The sequence below is a fragment of the Equus przewalskii genome, chromosome 17 (assembly GCF_037783145.1).
Source record: "Equus przewalskii isolate Varuska chromosome 17, EquPr2, whole genome shotgun sequence".
Lineage (NCBI taxonomy): Eukaryota > Metazoa > Chordata > Mammalia > Perissodactyla > Equidae > Equus > Equus przewalskii.
Window position 1 is genome coordinate 23,355,093 of NC_091847.1, and position 19,314 is coordinate 23,374,406.

General features: G+C 33.2%; 1 protein-coding gene across 4 annotated transcripts in view; it reads right to left on the bottom strand.

The window, feature by feature from the left end:
* LRP1B (LDL receptor related protein 1B) overlaps window positions 1-19,314 on the bottom strand; it is a 1,824,802-nt gene that overhangs the window by 299,916 nt on the left and 1,505,572 nt on the right. The gene's annotated exons all lie outside the window — the stretch shown is intronic.

A 19,314-nucleotide genomic window follows, 5' to 3' on the forward strand; every position in this document is an offset into this window, starting at 1 on the left:
TCCCTAATTCACTTTTTTACCAGAAAACCACAAGAGTTTTCATTCATTCATTCATCCTTTTACCATTTTTTCAGTAAACAATAAGAACTAACACTTGATGAATGCTTACAATGTACTGGATGTGTATGTATTACACGTATAACACCTAATTTAATCTTAATACTAACCAGTGTGGTAGATACTATTTCAATCCACATTTTATTCATGAGGGTTGAAGCTTAGCGAGGTTATGCAATCAGCCCAAGGTCACAGTTTACTGATTTGAGGCTATTTCAGAGCCAACCAACCAAAATGTCAATTAAATTTTATATATAATAATTTGCCTTGCTTAGAAGGACTAGAGAAACTCTTCTTTGATTTTAGCAAATGTATGCGTACTGTCTTTAATGTTAAATCTATGCTCCTTCAAGTTAGGGACTGTAGTAATTTCTTTGATTTGGTTTTCTACCCAGTATCATGTTTTGCATGAACAAAACAGACATTCAGCGAACATTGTTGAATCAATAAGAATGAAAAAGAAATTTTAATAGTCAGACATAAATAAATATGGTTATTTATGCGTAAGGAATAGTCTTATGACAATAAATGTTTTTCTATGTTGTTACAAAGGCCATTCAATCTATAGCAGGTTCTATGAATTTCAACACTGATTGAGTCCAGTAGTTTACTTGTCTACTTCTGCTGACACAGAGAAAGGGGAAAAAAGCAACATTAAACTCAGTCTATAATTACACATGTTGTCTTTATAGGGTACAAAAGGTGCCACTAAGAATCAAGCTGACTTCAGACTTCTCATTTCACTGGTTAGAGTCCCAGGTGAAACAGAGAAGAAAAATCTACTAAATTATACTTTCTTATCTCCATGTTAACACATTTTTATCATAAGTTCACAAATACTACCCCTTGCAAGCCTAATCAGCATCTTTATTTACAGTGCAGAAGCTTGGTCATCATAAATTGCACTCTACCATGTTATATGGTAATTCACCATTATGGCATAATTTTGAGGTATTATTACCTTGAACCTGTAAATAGGTTCATTTTTTAAAATAATAATTCATGTTCACTCAGAAATGCATTTTTTGACACAGTCACATCAAGAAATCTCATGTGTGTCCTCATAGATAGACAATTAAATTGGCAATGCCACACAGACTTGATCATGTGTCAGGAATTTAGTGACTAATTATATGCCTTTTCCATCTTGGAACTTTGTTGGTGCCTTATTGGTGGAAGCGCTGAAACCAACCAAAGAATAGAAAAATATTCAGTTCTATAAACCAGACATATTTCCAACACCCAGATGCTAAATGTTAGGCCAAACAATTTAAAAGCCAAGGAAACAGGAGGCTTCCTAAACCCCAGCTGATTGCCTCACTGACAAGATCATAAATGATCATTATGAGGATTGACAACTTGGCCCCTGTGATGGCCACGCATGACAAAGTGTTACAGATTGCAAAGAAACAATTGCAGTTGCTTTAGGCTTTGGAGAGAATGCTGATGTGGTAAATCAGCGACTGAAAACTGAGAAATATTTAATTTAAGAAGAGATAGCTATATTTAGCTTGCCTGAATGGGTTTGTAGACAAATATGAAATGTCTAAATGTCATTAGTGTCCAACCAGATTTTGAAAGAACAACATTCACAGCAGAATGAATTACTTTGATTTTACACTTTCTCCTTCTGATCTCTCTATTGACCAAACTCGGCCAGAAGCCAGAGGACACCGGAGCCACTTGACCACACCAGTAAGCCTCCTGGGGGAAGAGAACAGGTGGAGGAGGGTGTAGAAAAGATCTGAAGGATATGCCAGAGCGAAGTAGGATAAAGAACCGTTTTTTGGGACTCATTATTTTTCCTTGGATAAGCTTTTTGGTTTCTTGGGACTCAGTCTCCTAATCTATCAAATAGGATAGTAAAACCAACAATTCAACTTTGCTCCTTTTCTGAGGAAAGAGAAAGGATAAAACATTCCCTTAGGTCACACAGAAGACTAATGAGAAGAAAAATAAGCTGTGATATTCCTGAAGTATTATAGCCATTGCTGAATGGAATTTGAACAAGTTTCTAATGTTTTGAGGGTCTTACTTTCATAGATAAATTATAATTATTAAAGTTATATATTATAATTATATAAGTTATAGCTTATCCAAAATTCTGGCTTCTTCCTCTGCATTTCTAGACAGTTTCTACACACATTCGTTATAACACCCATCAGAAGATGTCACAAGAGCTTGTATTTCACCCCTCTCCCTGGCAAGACCGAAATATTTGAAACCAGGAATTCTCTTTTCATTTTTGTAACCCAAATGATTAAAATAGAAGATATTTAACATTCAATGGTTACTTATTGATCAAATCAGGGAATAAATGAGTGATTAAAAAAACATTTTCCCCTGTGTTGCGGATTATTTCTTCCACTTCTTTTTTTAAGGTACATTCATATGAACTTCAAACTCAGCTTTGTGCTTTATTTGCTTATGAACACAAAGATATAATGTTTTCTTTGTAAAATGGTATTACCAACATTTATGTTGTCCTGAAGAACTGCAGACATAATCTTCTCAGGATCACATTCATACCTTTGATAAATATTTCAATGCTGTTGATTTCTAGATCATTGTCTAAATATAACTCTCCTGGCTTTTTAATATTTTAGTAGAAAAAATGAAGAGCTAGTCAGAGTATATATTAAATCAAAACCTCATATGTCCAAGTCATACTGAAATGTCAGCCTTAATTTTTCAAATTTGGATTCACTGAATATCCGACAAAAATAAAATATAATTTTAGATGATACACTGTAAGAATTTAAAAAATTGTCCTGCACAAAATGATGATTACTTGTATCCAGGAACATATGTTTTCAGTATGTGTGTGTGTGTGTGTGTGTGTGTGTGCGTATGAATTAAACTCTCAAGGGAAAGGCCAGAAACAAATTAATTTAATACTTGCTACATTTTAAACGAAAGTATCGCCTAGGACTATTAGCCCATGCTCTAGAGTCAGAAAGTCTGGGATGGTAACTCACACCTCCTTTTACTACGTGACCTGGGGCTTGTTGTTCTACTTCTCCAGGCCTCTCTTTCCTCCCCTTTAGAATAACAAAAACAGAATTAAAATTTATCACAGAATTTTGGAAAATGTTAAATAATATTCATAATCTATGTAGCATGGTTATGTAGTAAACTTCTCATAAATGTTAGCTATAATTATTTTTGCATAAATGTAGTAGGAGTTAGTCTTGTAAAGGTAGGTTTAGAAGTGTAAATACACTTTGAGTATTATTCCTATTTTTAAAAGTATTGTAACCTATAAAGAATCAACAACAAACTTTTAGAATAGATTTATACTTGCAAATTTAATGTTTTTTCAACTTCTGAGATTATCACATCATGAAACCTATTCCTAAAGGTAAAATTAATGTCTGCTTTGGTAAAATCCTTGAGTTCATTTTTTTTTTTCGTGTGTGTGTGAGATTCACCCTGAGTTAACATCTGTTGTCAATCTTCTTTTTTTTGCTTGTGGAAGATTAACCCTGAGCTAACATCTGTGCCAATCTTCCTCCACTTTGCATGTGGGATGCCTCCACAGCATGGCTGATGAGTGCAGTAGGTCTGCACCTGGGATCCGAACCTATGAACCTGGGCCACCGAAGTGGAGTGTGCAGAGCTTTCACTACTTGGCCACAGGGCTGGCCCCTTGAGTTCCATTTTAATTTTTGCTCAAATGTCAACTGGAAAGTTCTTCTAAAGGTTACAAAAGTTATTATGCCTATTTACTAACTTTGAGGTAAAATTAAAAAGCAGTGATTTTAATTAAGCAAGTCATATGACATGGACACTGGTTGTCCTAAAACTCCTGTCACCTTCAGCATTAGAACTGCAACTGATGGAGTTACATTGAACAGAGGCAAGATTTATAATTCCAGAAATCAAAGACTTTGTTGTGTGTGTGAGGAGAGGGAGGATGTCTCTTTGGAACATACTGTTCTGAACATTCTCATGATTGCTAGCCAAAACAAACAAACAAAACAAAAAAACTAAACTCCGTTTGATTTGTTAAATGTCACTTTGAGAAAGTGACAAAAGACGTGATTGAAGGTTATATTCAAAACGTTTACTTAACCATTTTTATTTGTAATATTACTATTTAATGTATAAAATTATAATATAATATACAATATTATTATATTATTAATATATTTATTAAATTTTATACATGTGGCCACAGGCTACTCCAGGGTCATTTTAATAAACATGGAAATATTTATAAAATGTATATGTAATGATGGCAAGTGAGTTGTTAAAAATATATTTGAATTTTCTTAAATATGTGGTAATGTCATCTTAAAATTCTTCATCAATCAAATTGAAAGACATAAATTTTTTAAAAATAAGAACTACTATAGGACCTGGCTACATGACTATATATAGTTTCATACACACATCTCCCTTACTATGCATATAGTTTTCTTTTCCATCAACTTCACTGGAGTATAATTTACATATAAAATGAGTTCAACTTATTTTTAACAATCCCAATAATTATGCACACATTTCTTCCCATGTTCAACTCCCAATCTCATATCCCCTTCTTCAGAAGTAAACACTCATACATCTCAACAACAAAGAAACAAACAATCCAATTAAAAAATGGGCAAAAGAGCTGAACAGACATTTTTCCAAAGAAGATATACAGACAACTGATGGACACATGAAAAGATATTCAACATCACTAATTATGAGGGAAATGCAAATCAAAAATATAATGAGATATCTCCTTATGCTCATCAGAATGGCTATAATTAACAAGACAAAAATAATAAGTGTTGGAGAAAATCTGGAGAAACGGGAACTCTCATACACTGCTGGTGGTAACATAAACTGGTGCTGTCACTATGGAAAACAGTATGGATATTCCTCAAAAAATTAAGAATAGATCTACCATACGATCCAGCTGCTGGTGTTTATCCAAAGAACTTGAAAACATGAATGTGTAAAGGCAGATGCACCTCTATGAATTATTATTATTACTATAAAGATATGTGCAGCATTATTCACGATAGCCAAGACTTGGAAATAACCTAAGTGCCCATCAAGGAATGAATGGATATAAATGTGGTACATATGCACAATGGAATGATATTCACACATAGAAAAAATGAAATCTTGCCATTTGTGACAACATGGATAGACCTTGAGGGTATTATGCTAAGTGAAATAATTCAGGTGGAGAAAGTATGATCTCACTCATAAGTAGAAGATAAAAACAAGAACAACAAACAAACACATAGATACAGAGATTAGATTGGTGTTTACCAGAGGGGAATGGAGGAGGGAGGAGAGCAAAAGGAGTGACAGGGCGCATGTTTACAGTGAGGGATTGTAATTAGTCTTTGGGTGATGAATATGATGTAGTGTACACAGAAAATGAAATATAATGATGTACATCTGAAATTTATGCAATGTTATAAACCAATGTTACCTCAATAAAAAAAAACAATAATAAGGAAGTAGGTGACAACCTGGTGGCACAGAGTTAAGTGCACATGTTCCACTTCTCTGTGGCCCAGGGTTCGCCGGTTGGATCCCGGGTGTGGACATGGGCACCGCCTGGCAAAAGCCATGCTGTGGTAGGTGTCCCACATATAAAGTAGAGGAAGATGCGCAGGAATGTTAGCTCAGGGCCAGTTTCCTCAGCAAAAAGAGGAGGATTGGCAGTAGTTAGCTCAGGGCTAATCTTCCTCAAAAATAAATAAATAAATAAAATAAAGAAGCAAACATTGTCATCAGTTTCTTGAGTGATCTGTCTTTAATTGCTGTTTATTTTTAGAACTGCAAAAAGTCTTGCACAGTTAAGTCTGATTGTCTATAATCCTTAAAATTAAGAAATATGCCATAGAAATTTGTCTCAATTTAAAATTCATCCTATTCAATAGAAGGCTATTAGATGAATCAGAAATTCAAAACAAAAATTCAACAGTAATACAAAAGTAAAAGCAAAGGGAGTAAAAGTAGCATCCTTCTTACATCCAGATACGAGTGTATCTGTACATCTAATCTTTTTCAAGATCCTCCAAAGTCTTTGAAATGGTCTATAGTGCCCTATATGACTTGACCCCTGTAACCTCTCCAGAATTATCACCTACTATTCTCCATGCTCACTTGTTCTCTCTACTCTGGCCTCGGTGGTCTCCTGATTGTGTCTCAAACATACCAAGCACATGTCAGGTCTTCATACAGGCTGTTCTCTATGCCTGAGACATTCTTCCCCAAAATATCCACATAGCCAACAAGCTTAACCCTTCAAGAATTGCCTCAAATATCACTTTTTCAATGTGAGAGGTTTATTTTGAGTTCCCTGCCTCCCTCTGGTATGTCACACTCAATGCCTTTATCCTACTCTACTTAGTACTTATTAGGTTTACTGGTTATTATCTGTCTTTTGCTAAAACATGAGCTCCCTAGGAGTGGGGGTCTTTATCTGTTCTGTTCACTGATGAATGCTAAGCACCTAGGACGGCATCTGCCAGTTATTAGGCACTCAATAAATACTTGTTGAATGAAGGAATGAAGTGGTTAGCTATCAAGGAAATGCAAATCAAAGCCACGATGATGAGATACTACCTCACACCTATTCACATGACTGTAAACAAAAAGACAAATAGTATCAAGTGTTGGCAAAGATGAAGAGAAATGGAATCTTTATACACTAGCGGTAAAAATGGGAAATGGCGCAGCCAGTTTGGAAAGTGATCTAACAATACCTTAAACAGTTAAGTGTAATTTTCATACAACCCAGCAAGTCTACCTTCAGGTATAGAGAAATGAAAATCTATGATCACATTAAAACTTGTACATGAATGTTCATTGCAGCACTATTTATTACAGCCAAAAGGTGGCTAACTGTCTATCAACTGATGAATGATGAATGAATAAATAAAATGTGTTGTATCCATACAGTGGAATATTTTTGGCAATTAAAAGAAAATACTGACTACACTATAACATTAATGAACTTCAAAAACATTATGTTAAGCTAAAGAAGCTAATCACAAAGGACCACAAATTATATGATTCTGTTGATAGGAAATGTCCAGAATAGATAAATCTATAGAGACAGTAAGTATATTCATGGTTGCCTAGGGATAGGAGGATGGAGGATTGAGGATTGATGGCAAACGGGTGCAAGGGTTCTTTTTGGCTTGATGAAAATTTTCTAAAATTGATTGTGATAATGGTTGCACAACTCTGTGAATATGCTAAAAGCATCTTATTGTACACAATTTAAATGTGTTAATTATATGTTATGTAAACAATATTTCAACGAATCTGTTTAAAAAAGAAGAAGGAGGAGGAGGAGGAGGAAGCAGTAGAGACATGATTGATTCGAGGCTCCAGGAACAATGCTGTTAACGATGAGAGTATAGAGGTAACTATGCTATCTCTATAAAAAACATGAGTAAAACACAATATTTGCTCTTAAAGAAGTAAAAATATAGGCTACAACATCAACATTTTATCATTTTTGATACAAGTACACAAAAACATCTATGGAGTAGTCTTGAAAAAATATGTGTATGATTTTGATTAGTCCATAGATATAACTGCAGAGTCCAGGTAATGCAAGGACATTTGAAGATGTTAAACAACACCATGCTTTGTAATATGCAAATCCACACTTTGAAACTACAAGACAAATGACCCAGTTTTTTACAACAGAAAAATCGCAAATAAAAATTGCAAATAACAAAGGTAGAAGGGGACTCTAAGTTAAAAAGATTTAAGAGACATATCAGCTATTTACAATATATGGACTTTATCTGGATCCCAATTCAAACAGATGCAGATGAAAAGCTCTTCTATAAAAAAGTTATAGAACTAGTAAGTGAGCTGAATAAGTCAGAGAATAAAACGAACAATTGTATTTATATATACTAGCAATGAAAAGCTGGAAATTAAAATTAAATAAACTGTATACTGTAATAAATTGTATGCAATACAGAAATAAATATGTATGTAAATATGTGAATAAGTAAATAAATAAAACTGTATGCAATATATAATAAACTGTATGCAAACTGTAATAGCAACAAAAAATATTACATATTCTGGGGCAGGTAGTGTACAGATGAGTCTGGAATATCGTGTGGTGCTGGAAAGCAAGGACTCATTCAAAAAATTATGGGGGATATCAAAAGGACACAGGAGTCCACTTGAAGGGCTTCTCAATGGACATATAGGGGACAATTTGAGTAACAAATAATAATGGTAATAGATTACAATGAATAGAATAAAATAAAATAAATTCTATGATTCTATACTGACATAAATAATTGAGTAAATAAATAACAAATAAGTAAATGGGAGGAGGGCAAGGGAAAGTTCTTCCTTATAGGAGATTTTCAATTAATAAATGTAGAAGGAATTGATTGAAATAGAAAACTATCACTTGACACCTACTACAATAAGTAATCTTTTCAGGTGAGAATCATGAACGCGTGTTAAAATTCAAAGACTCTTTCCACGAGAAGATTTATTAATTTCACAGGGGAAAAAAAGTAACATTACAATGGAATCAGATGTTACTTTAACCAAGTGATCAAAGTTAACATCACCATTAATGAGACATGTCAGTATCAAGTACCTCTTCATATGATATTCTAAGAGAGGCACAATATCACTACTGAAGTTTCTCTCTCCAAATTTTTAACTAGAATTTAATCACAAGGAAACATCAAATAAACCCAAATTGAGGGACATTCTTAAAAACAACAAACCAATACTCTTCGAAAGTATCAAGGCAAAGGAACACAAAGAAAGACTGAGGCAATGTCTTAGATTAGGGGTAAATAAGAAAATAAGACAGCCAATTGCAATATGTAATCCAGGATTGGAACTTGGTCCAGAAAAACAGACTTTATCGGTACAACTGATGAAATCTGAAGAATATCTGCAGATCAATTAATAGTTTTATATCAGTTATAATTATATATGGTTATAATTGTATTATTGGGTAAGGGTATTCTATTTACACTATTTTGTAACTTTTTCATAAGCCTGAAATTATTTCAAAATGAAAAAGCTAAAAATAAAACTACATAATAATAAATATGAAATACTTAAAATTCATTTAATAAAATGTGTACAAGACCAGGTACTGAAAACTGACAAATATTAATGAGTGAATTAAAAACAAATAAGTAAAGACATAACAAATTTATCAATTTTCCCATAATGTATCTATAAATACAGCAAAATGTCAATCAAAATTCCAGCAGGAGTTTTTGTTGAAATTCTCAGACTGATTCTAAAATTTATATGGAAATAAAAGGAATCCAGAAGAGCCTATGCATTTTACTTGTTTAATTTTTAACAAAGGTGCAAAGACAATTCCACGAACAAAAGGGTGGTCTTTTCAACAAACGGAGTTGAAACAATTGGATATATACATGTATGTGAGTGTGTGTGTTCAGGAAGGAAGGAAGAAATAAAGGAAGGAAGGAAGACCTCTGGGCCCAGATGATTTCAATAGTAAATTCTCTTACACAGTCAAGAAAGAAATAACACCTACACAAACTTTTTCGTAAAATAGAGGAAAAGGAAACTTTCCAACTCATTCTATGAGGCTAGAACAACCCTAATATCTAACTCTAACAAAGACATTACAAGAAAAGAAAATTACAGATCAATATTTCTTGTAAGTATCAATGAAAACATTTTAAACAAATACTAGTAATTGAAATCTAACCTTATATAAAAACAGTAATATATGATGATCAGATATGGTCTGTCTCAGTACTGCAAGTTGCTTTAACATTCAAAAAGCAATTAACATGTAATTCACTATATTAACAAAATAAAGCAGAAAAAACATATGACATTTCAGTTGATGCAGAAAAAGCATTTGACAAAAATCAGCACCCATTTGTGATAAAACAATCAGCAAATTAGAAAAAGAAGGAAATTTCCTCAAACTGATAAAGGTTATCAGTGAACAACCTATAAGCTATCACAATACTTAGTGGTGAAAGCCTGAATTGTTTCCTCCTAAAATTATGAAACTTCTGGAAGGAAACAGAATAAAATCTTTTTTTTATCTTGAGATAGGCAAAAATTTCTTAGATAAGTGGCAAAAGCATGAACCATAAAAGAAATAACTCACAAATTCAAATTCATCAAAATTAAAACTTCTTGCTCTTGAAACACATCATTAAAACAATGAAAACGCAAGTCACAGACTAGGAGAAAATACGCATGTCATATTTATCAAGCAAAGTACTTAGTCCAAAGTAAATTAAAAAATCCCTAGGATTCAATCACAGGAAGGCAAAAAATCCAAATAAATAAAAATCATCAAAAGATGTTAACAGATGTTCCGCAAAGATAGACAAGTGGCAGGTGACCACATGTAAAGATGCTCAACATTATTAGTACAGGAAAATGCAAATTAAAGCCACAATGAGATACTAACACACACGAGCGTTAGCGAGACTGTGGAGTAACTGAAACTTTCATATACTATTGGTGAGGCAGTAGAATGGTACGGTCACTGCGGAAAACTCTTTAACAGTTTCTTGAAAATTAAACACGCACCTATCATACACTCCAGCCAGTAAAAGCACATGAGGAAACACTGTGGAGTGATAGAAATGTACTATATCTCGATTGTGCTAGTAGTAATATGATCCCATATATTTTCCAAATGTCACCAAATGGTACACCTAAATTTAGTGACTTTACCTTATAAAAATTATGACTCAATTGATTTTTTAAAAAGACAATTACAAACATTTTGCCCGGATAATTTGATGAATTAAGGAAGTATTATTTTTTAAGATATAATAAAGGTATTTTGATTATGAAAACTAAATACAAGAACTAATTTCCTATCATTTAGTTACTACCAAAATGGTTACAGATACAGTGTTTTAATTTCTAAGATTTGCTTCAAAATCATCCACAGACTAGATGTACGAGGGGGTATTTAAGAAACAACATTTACCGTATATAGAAAATCATTGAAGTTGGGTGACTAGCATATGGGTTACATAATTCTCTCTACTTTTGTAGCCTTTTGAGAATTTTTATTTAAAAAGTAAAATAAAACTGTTAAACGTAAGAGAAGAAACTTAAATGAGGGTTGTCCTTATTATAACTACCCCGTGATATAAGATGGTATATATTTTTAATACCAGGAATTAAGGTTCAAAGTGCACCAAGTAAGTTGCAGAACCAAGTTTAGAATACAGAGTTTCCCTATCCAGTCCGTGACTCCCTAAATGCTCTACTATCACACACACACACACACACACACACACACACACAGATAGCTGTTAGACCACAGATGGAGACTAATAAAGACTCCAAAGATATTCATCAAGGGAGTAGGTGCAGTGGTCTTGGAGACTCTTAGTAGTGAAAGATTCCATGAAATAAAACTTGATATTTCTATTTTATTCAGCTAATGTTTAAAGAGTTCAAGCTGTGTAAACACTTTTTCCTTTTACCTGTCATGATCATTTTTTTTAAAAATTTCAGTGAAATATTATTTTAGAAGAAAAAACTAATCTGAAAAGCCATACTATTCTGACAGTTCACAATTATACAGCTCAACCTTGAGAAGCAGGTTAATGTCTTCTTAATGTTGCAAACACTTTTCTGTCTATCAGTGTCACTTTATTGATTTAAACCTACAGAAAAGGGTGTTACTCAGAAAATGGAATATTTTTATCAAAAAGATTTCACGAGAAAATTAGTTCATCATGCTAGCATTTTACAGGACTTTCAATCATGTTTTAATATAAAGACTACTGCTTTCTTTGTTGGGTGTATCAGGAATTATGTTGAAAATAATACATTCTGAGGAGTTTGAAGCTGTTGTGACCACTTGCCATAGGCAAATGTTTTTTAAATGATGAAGTACATGCTTCATCCATAATTCACCAACAGACATAGGAAAAGCAAGAAAGATGAATGGATTGACTTGGATAGCTAAAAGTTTATGGTCTGTCGTCTTTTGACACAGTAATAACACTCTGATGCTTCTTCTTTACTAGTAAGAGTTCAAAGCTTTGAGTAGATGAACACAGTATCACAGTACAACATAAACTTTCCTATATCCTTTAGTGCCTACAAATTAGGATTTTTCTCTTTTACCAATTTGTAATGAGCCCCAGCCGTTCAAAGTTTTACTCCAAATTTGCTTTGTAATTTGGGAGAAAATAAATAATCCTTTAGCTATTTACTTCAGCAATATTTATTGTCTTCCACATATGCTTCTAGACAGTTAAGACAGGTTTTCTACTAGAATTTCATACTATTTTAATCAAATAAATCATATAAATGTAATTTCCAAATGGTACAAGAGGAATTTTCAGCACACACATCACATTCATTTTCAATACTGCTGTGTATAAAATTCAAACAGTAAACATTAAAATCTGAATACCCATGCAGTCAGTAAAAGAATTTGTATTCCATTGTAGGAGGAAAAAAGTCAGTGAAAACTCCTTGATATTTACTACTAAGCAATCTTGCTGACCTCCAACCTACTTAACCTCTACAGCATAAAAATTGAGATCTTTTTATTCCAGTCATCAGTGGCTCTTCCTTAATTAAACAGTATAATTTTTGAAGTTAGAAACATAAATATATGCAGAATCACAAGCATTTCTTACCACATATATACTTGAATTAAAAATAAGAAGAAAGTCAGTCAAATAGACACTAAGAGCTCCCTTAGTCGTCCAAGACCGGAAGAAGTATTTCAAATGGAAGCTGGATTGCAGCGTTAAGAAAGATGGAAGTTTGAACTTTACAGCCAAACTTAAAAACAGTCATAGCAAATGTTTCAGAAACATTGCTATCTTGAAAGACCTAGTCTATATTTTTAAGTGTATCTTTCAAGAAATGTTGATGTAATTTACCTGCAGTATAAGAAAATAGTATTACTCCAGGATTAGTGTGTTTCATTTTTCAGTGGAAAAACTGAGGCACCAAGAGGAAAATAGATTTATTTTCACTCCAGGCCCTAAGTGTGATAAAAAATAGCCAGAGAAATATGGCAAATGTATTCCATTTCCTTCTAATTCTTTATTACATACATGCTATATTGTATACATACCTGTACATATAAGTATATACATTCAATCATGATCTTTTACATGAAAATTTAAAAGATAATTAACGTATCTCTTATAAGGAAATTGTTTTATATATCATTTTTTTCTGAATTAAATTTGAGGACTACACTATGTCCCAAAGCATAATTTAAGCCATGTAATAGTAAAATACTTGAAAATGAGGATTTAATAATCTTCCACTTTTTCTCTTATCAAAGCAGTAATAATTCCTTTTACTCTTAGAAAATGTGTATTTTCTTAAGTCAATAATCCCCCAAAAAGATGAAAGGGTACCAGTTTACCAGATGCCTCACTATGTGGGAAAAGTTTACTTATTTATGCTTTCTTTCTGTTTTAATTGTGCCACAGTATATTTGCTTTTAAAGGAATTACATTTTCACATGAAATTCTGCAAAGATTGGAAAAAGTAATAAATAAGAAAACTTTAAGTTAAAAAGGATGATCTGTTTCAGTCTGTAAGAGAATTATTTTTCAATGTTTATGACTATAAATTATGGAATATTTTGCATGAGATCAGAGGATTTAAGATTTTTCAATCCCTTTAAACAGCTGCAAAATAAGAACAACAAGCACTAATCACCCAAAATTTGTAAATTGAAGGAAATTATCCTTGAATCAGATTTGTTGAAATATTTAAATAAAAATTATAGAATTTACTGAATTCTTGTTCTGTTCCAGGTTGGATATTTTTAGATTTAACAAAGGTCACTCCATGAAAGAAAGGATAGAGGACGAGATGCCAATCTCCTAATCCTGGCAAAATTGTTTTTAAGAAAACAAAAGACAACATAATCTACATGAAACCACTAAATCAGCCACTTCCAAGTCAGAGTGTTGTTGGAAGGCTGGCTCAATAACCAGTTTCTGTATTAAAATGATTGCTCAATTGACTAGTTCTCACTACTGTGATTTTTCAAGCAGGAATTCCATCCCGGAGTCTTTGGGGCTCACAAATTCTCACACTTGGAACTATTTTGCCCAAGGACAGATTAGAATAAAAATAATTAATTAAGCTACACATTTCAAATAACTTTACCACTAATTTCTCTTATGGGTATAAATGAGATATTTTATAATAGAAAAGAAGAAAAATGTGGGGACAAAGGAATGATTTCCATTTTTGTAGTTAATTTAAAATTCAGTGCTGTACTCTCTCTACGTGTTAACATGCATTTATCTACATTTCAAACTCCGACGCTTTGCATCTACTTTACTGTAATTGATTTAATTAAGGATTTAAAAAAATATAACATTCAAACATTCTATAAAATGCCATGCTTTGCTCTAAGTTAACATTGCCACAAGTCTTTATTTCTTTATCTTAGTGTCATTGGCCATGCATTTTAAGCTATAATAAAACTCGTGTTAAAGAGAAATGTTTGGAGAGGCAACGCTATTTTATATCCTCACAGTGCGGTTGCAGTTTAGTTAGTTATTTAAACCTTATTTGACTATTTCCATGACTAGGAGCAGCATTTCGACCACTCTACTCAATGTGGCATAAATGGAATGAACACCTGCACAAAGTTATATTTTTTTTCCATTTGCTCAGGAAAAAAATACACATAACTTAGTAATGAGAGGGTGTCAATAAATTATGAATAACTTCAGTGTAAATGAAGGCAATATAATCAGCTTCCTTGTACCAGGCAGGTATTATGTTTTTCCACAAGGATTCATTTTAGTTAATTTAAGTTGAATCATTAAGCATTACAATTTGGCAGCTGCCAGAAAGATGACAAAAACAAGCATTTACAATTGTTCAAGGACGTGCTCTGAACTATTCAGTATGGAAATCACCTCCTAGCATTCGTTTTGGATAATAAAACTTTCTCCCTTTCACTGAGTTTGGATAACTAAGTGGTAGCTTTAGTATCACCCAAATGTTGACATCAACAATGTCACTGAAAAAAGTCATTAAATAAGCAATATTTCTCAAGGAATACATTTTCAGGGATTAGATACAATACGTAACAAAAAAGGAAACATTCAGCATTCGTAGACAATGATTAGGTGGTAGCTTTTACATAAATAAAATAAAACCTTTTTTAAATAGTTCTGGTAAATTATCATATTGTCACACTTTCTAACTTAACCTTCAGCTTTTCACTTTAGCCCTGATGCTTAGCTATGGAGAACAAGTCATATATTTGGCCCTTTCATAGTGTAGAAATTTCATAACATGGAAGACTGCTGATCATGTGATGAAATAACAAAGGTCATAAACTAAGTATTTAAATTCTGGGGAGGTAAAGAAGGGGGATTAGCTCCACAACTATGAACAAATTATGCATCTCTGAAATGAGAGGACTTGTCTGGATAATCTCTAAGAGTCCTTCCAGCTCTAACAGCTGTGTTATCCAAACTAAATGCTAACTGCTTATAGGTGGATATAGAGCCTTATAACGTCATCCTAATCCCTCAGACGTGAACAGTCCACATAGACATGACTGACTTAAGTAAACCGTGTGCATGTGTGTTATGTTGTATTTTTGATTCATGTAAGGTAAGTTTTCCAATAGATTAACTGCATTTATGTTAACCATGCCATAACTTTTCATATGCAGGTACACCTTCATTTTAGTTCCAAATATTATCCAAAATGTTATCAAAAGAAGGAAGTGTTCCATTTCTAGACAGAAGATATTCCAACTAGTATGAGCATGGCTTTACAACACATAACCATGCCACCAAAAGGGCTGTCAGAATCCAGCCATTCTTGAAGTCACATGTTGAGAACAATTTTTTCCACCATTTAGATTCTAAGATTATCCATTCTCCACTGAACAAACCCTTCCTACCTCCTGCCCCAAAATTCCTCAAGGAAGAATTAGTTAACACTCCTATTGCACCATCCCTAATTATTGTTTAGTTCAACTGTTTGTGTTTTTTTCCATTATAATAGTACCCTGAAAGTAGTCTGTACCTGGGAGGATAGCCTGTTTTAGCCCAGTGGTTTAGCCTGGTTCACTTTTAGTCAGACATCCACTCCAATAGTTAAACTTCAAGTATATTATTTATTTGCCACTTTCTTTTGCTTCCCAAAATAAACACATTGAAGCCTCTCTCTCCTTTCTTACATAATTCTATTAATGTTTGTTTGCTTTTTGTAGTCTACATATTCTCCCCAATTTATTAACTTGGAATATTTTCTTTCTTTGAATTAAACGTATTGCATTTCTCTCCTTTAATGTAAGAATTTTCTGTTTTGGATAATATACCAGTGTAACTAGTATTGAATGGATGAAAGATTGTCACACACAAATAAGATCATTGCCACAAAAGTTCAGTTTCATATTCCATCCCACCCAGCGTGTGATCAATAGAGATCTGCCACTGAAAGGCAAGTTTATTGAGACATTAATTTTGAAAACTGAGCAGAGTATAACACTGTAAGAAATCAGATGCTTTTGGCATTGATCCATTTTTCTAAACTTTTTGAATTCATTTACTTTTCCAGCACTGTCTTTCAAGGTAATGAGCCTAGTAGTTTCATATTTTTATAACATTTTTGTGATGACATACATTTATTTGTATTATATAACTTTGTCCAATATAGACTTTAGGATTTACTAAGTCCATATTTACTTGACTCATTTAATTTCTTATTTTCCAGATTTTGATTCAAGTCACTTCTTAGCCTTCAAATTAAATGTTAGTCGTATTACTAGCAGGAGAAATAATGATACAGTTGTATATAATTATATCAATTTTTAAAATCTTAATAGATCAATAAATATAATTTAACTATTTTATAAAGATGATTTTTAACCTTCCCCTATAATCTCACTCAAAATAAATGATGTTTAAAAATTTAATCATGAAAAAAATTTTTTCACCCATTAAAAAAACAACTTTAAAATTTGCAATAAAAATGGAGAGTCGTACGAGCTCAAATGTTCATGATGAACATTTCTAACCTCTTATTTGATCTTTGAAAATTATGAACTAACATAATAATTTTGATCAGTAAAAAAGTGAACAAGTTTTAGGGACCAAATTGTTATGGAGGAAAACACAAATTGGCAGATCCTAATTATGTGGTTTATATTTTTCTTTTTTCAAGGAAGCCTAGTCTATCAAAGCCAAGATCCTCATAGTTTTTCTTCACTTTCATTCCTTCGACAAAGACACAACTCTTTAGGTAAAGGTGCACGAGTTTAGCCAGTTCTAATGCAACTAATGTGTTGGTGTTGGTCAGTCAACATGATACCATGCAAGGTACTATGAGAGGCTGACAAGGGAAATGAGTATTGAATAGGAAAATAAACGCTTTTACTGTTCTCCTCTTTCACTCCCCTCCAGCCACCCTGGCCTTCTCTTATGCACTAGTTATGATGCCTCCTCAAGGCCTCTGCTTTTGCAGTTTTCTCTGCCTAGAATGCCCTTCCACCAAGTACCCACTTGGCTAGCCGCTCTTTCACTTCCTTCAGGTGTTTACTTCAGTCATCCTCTCAGTGAATCTCCTCTAATTACTCTCAAAAATATCAATCTCTTTTTCCCAGGATGATTTTTTTTCTAAATACTTATTACTCCCTAACTTACTGTATATTTTTTAATTATCTTCTTTAATATCTGACTTCCCAAGAGAATATAATCTCTCATAAAGGCAAGGATTTTTGTCTGTTTTGTTCACTGCTCTGCTTTGGCCAGAGAAAGGAGACGAAAGAAAGGAATTTTGATGGGGAAAAGGAGATAAAGAAAAGGAGGAAGGGGAGAAGGAGAAAGGAGAAGGAGAATTTCAAACTCTTTAAAGTGGATAAGAAAATTGCATAATATGACATCACAGGGAAATAAAACTTACTTGGGTTTCTCAGTGCTCTTGGAGAAAGCCCCATGAGATACAGAATACAACATAGAGAATATTTGCTTTCACTTTCCCAAGAAACATTGTATTCTTCACACCATGAAAATTAGATCAGAAGCCATTTTCCAGCTAATGTCTCTGATCTGAAAGGATAATATAATTTATCTCCTTAAAAGGACCAATGGCAGACCAACCAAGTCCTTATGCTAAGCTGCAATGTATGAGGAAGACTTGACCACTATCTCAAAATGTTAAAAGGGATGTATCCCAAAATTTGGACACATCTCTGGGCCTTAAAAGTGGGAGACATGCAGCTTTTATCCAGCCCTTGAAAAGATATATTTATACTTCAAAAGGTTAGGGTGAGAACCCAGGACCCTTTCCATCCAGGCTCAAAGGAGTAAAAGTTTTTGGTATTTTTCTCTCTCATGTTGGGAGGGAAAGGTGAGTGCTCTCTCTCTTCTATATATAAATGAAGAAAATCCACTGTTCACCATTCCTGTCTATGGGATGTAACCTGCCTCCCACTTTGAAAGATTTTATAAGCTTTCATTGTTTTGCTGCAGGTCTAGACGTGGAGGACCAATTTTTCATTGTTACTCTGCCTATTGATCTGGTTGTAATTATCAACAAAGAACTCTTTTCATTGCCTCAATGTCTCGCGTGTCTGCAAGGTTTACATATAAAAAGCACATAACTCTGCAAGTGGAGTAACATCTCAGAACCTTCACATTCTTGACAAAACAGATCCAAAGTCTGGTAATAATAAATGTTGACAAGGAGCAAAGAATTCTTGTCATCAAACAAAATCATCCAGATAGATACAAAGAACAGAGAGAACAGATGACCACATACATGATTATGAGGCCCTGTGTGCCCAACAGCAGAAATGCTCTCAGAAGCCATGATAAAGCACAGTTTCAACCATGAAAGAAAAAAATAATTTACACCTCAGCATAAATTCTAAGTTAAAATAAAATGATGGGACTCATGACAGAATAAATGCTTTCTTTTTTAAATTAGGGGTAGAACAGACTATTAGGTAATTACTTTGATTTTAAATGTCTGTAATTCCAATTTGCCGGATAGCGCATAATGCCTCAGAGAAAGAATGATGAAATGCAGACGAAGTCTGTCATTATGTATTTACACAGCCAAAAAACAAGAAACTTATAGCCTGAATTCAAAAAACCTAATTCATATGAGTTAATGATTTTTTACCTTTTTAACAGTCCTTGGGGAGGAACTGGAAGCAAGAAGAGCATTGGGACTTCTCAGTTTAAGGGCTATTACTTCAAGAGTCTATGGGGAGGGCTGCTTGAGAAATATCCTCCTGTATTTGTCAATTTGTTTTCT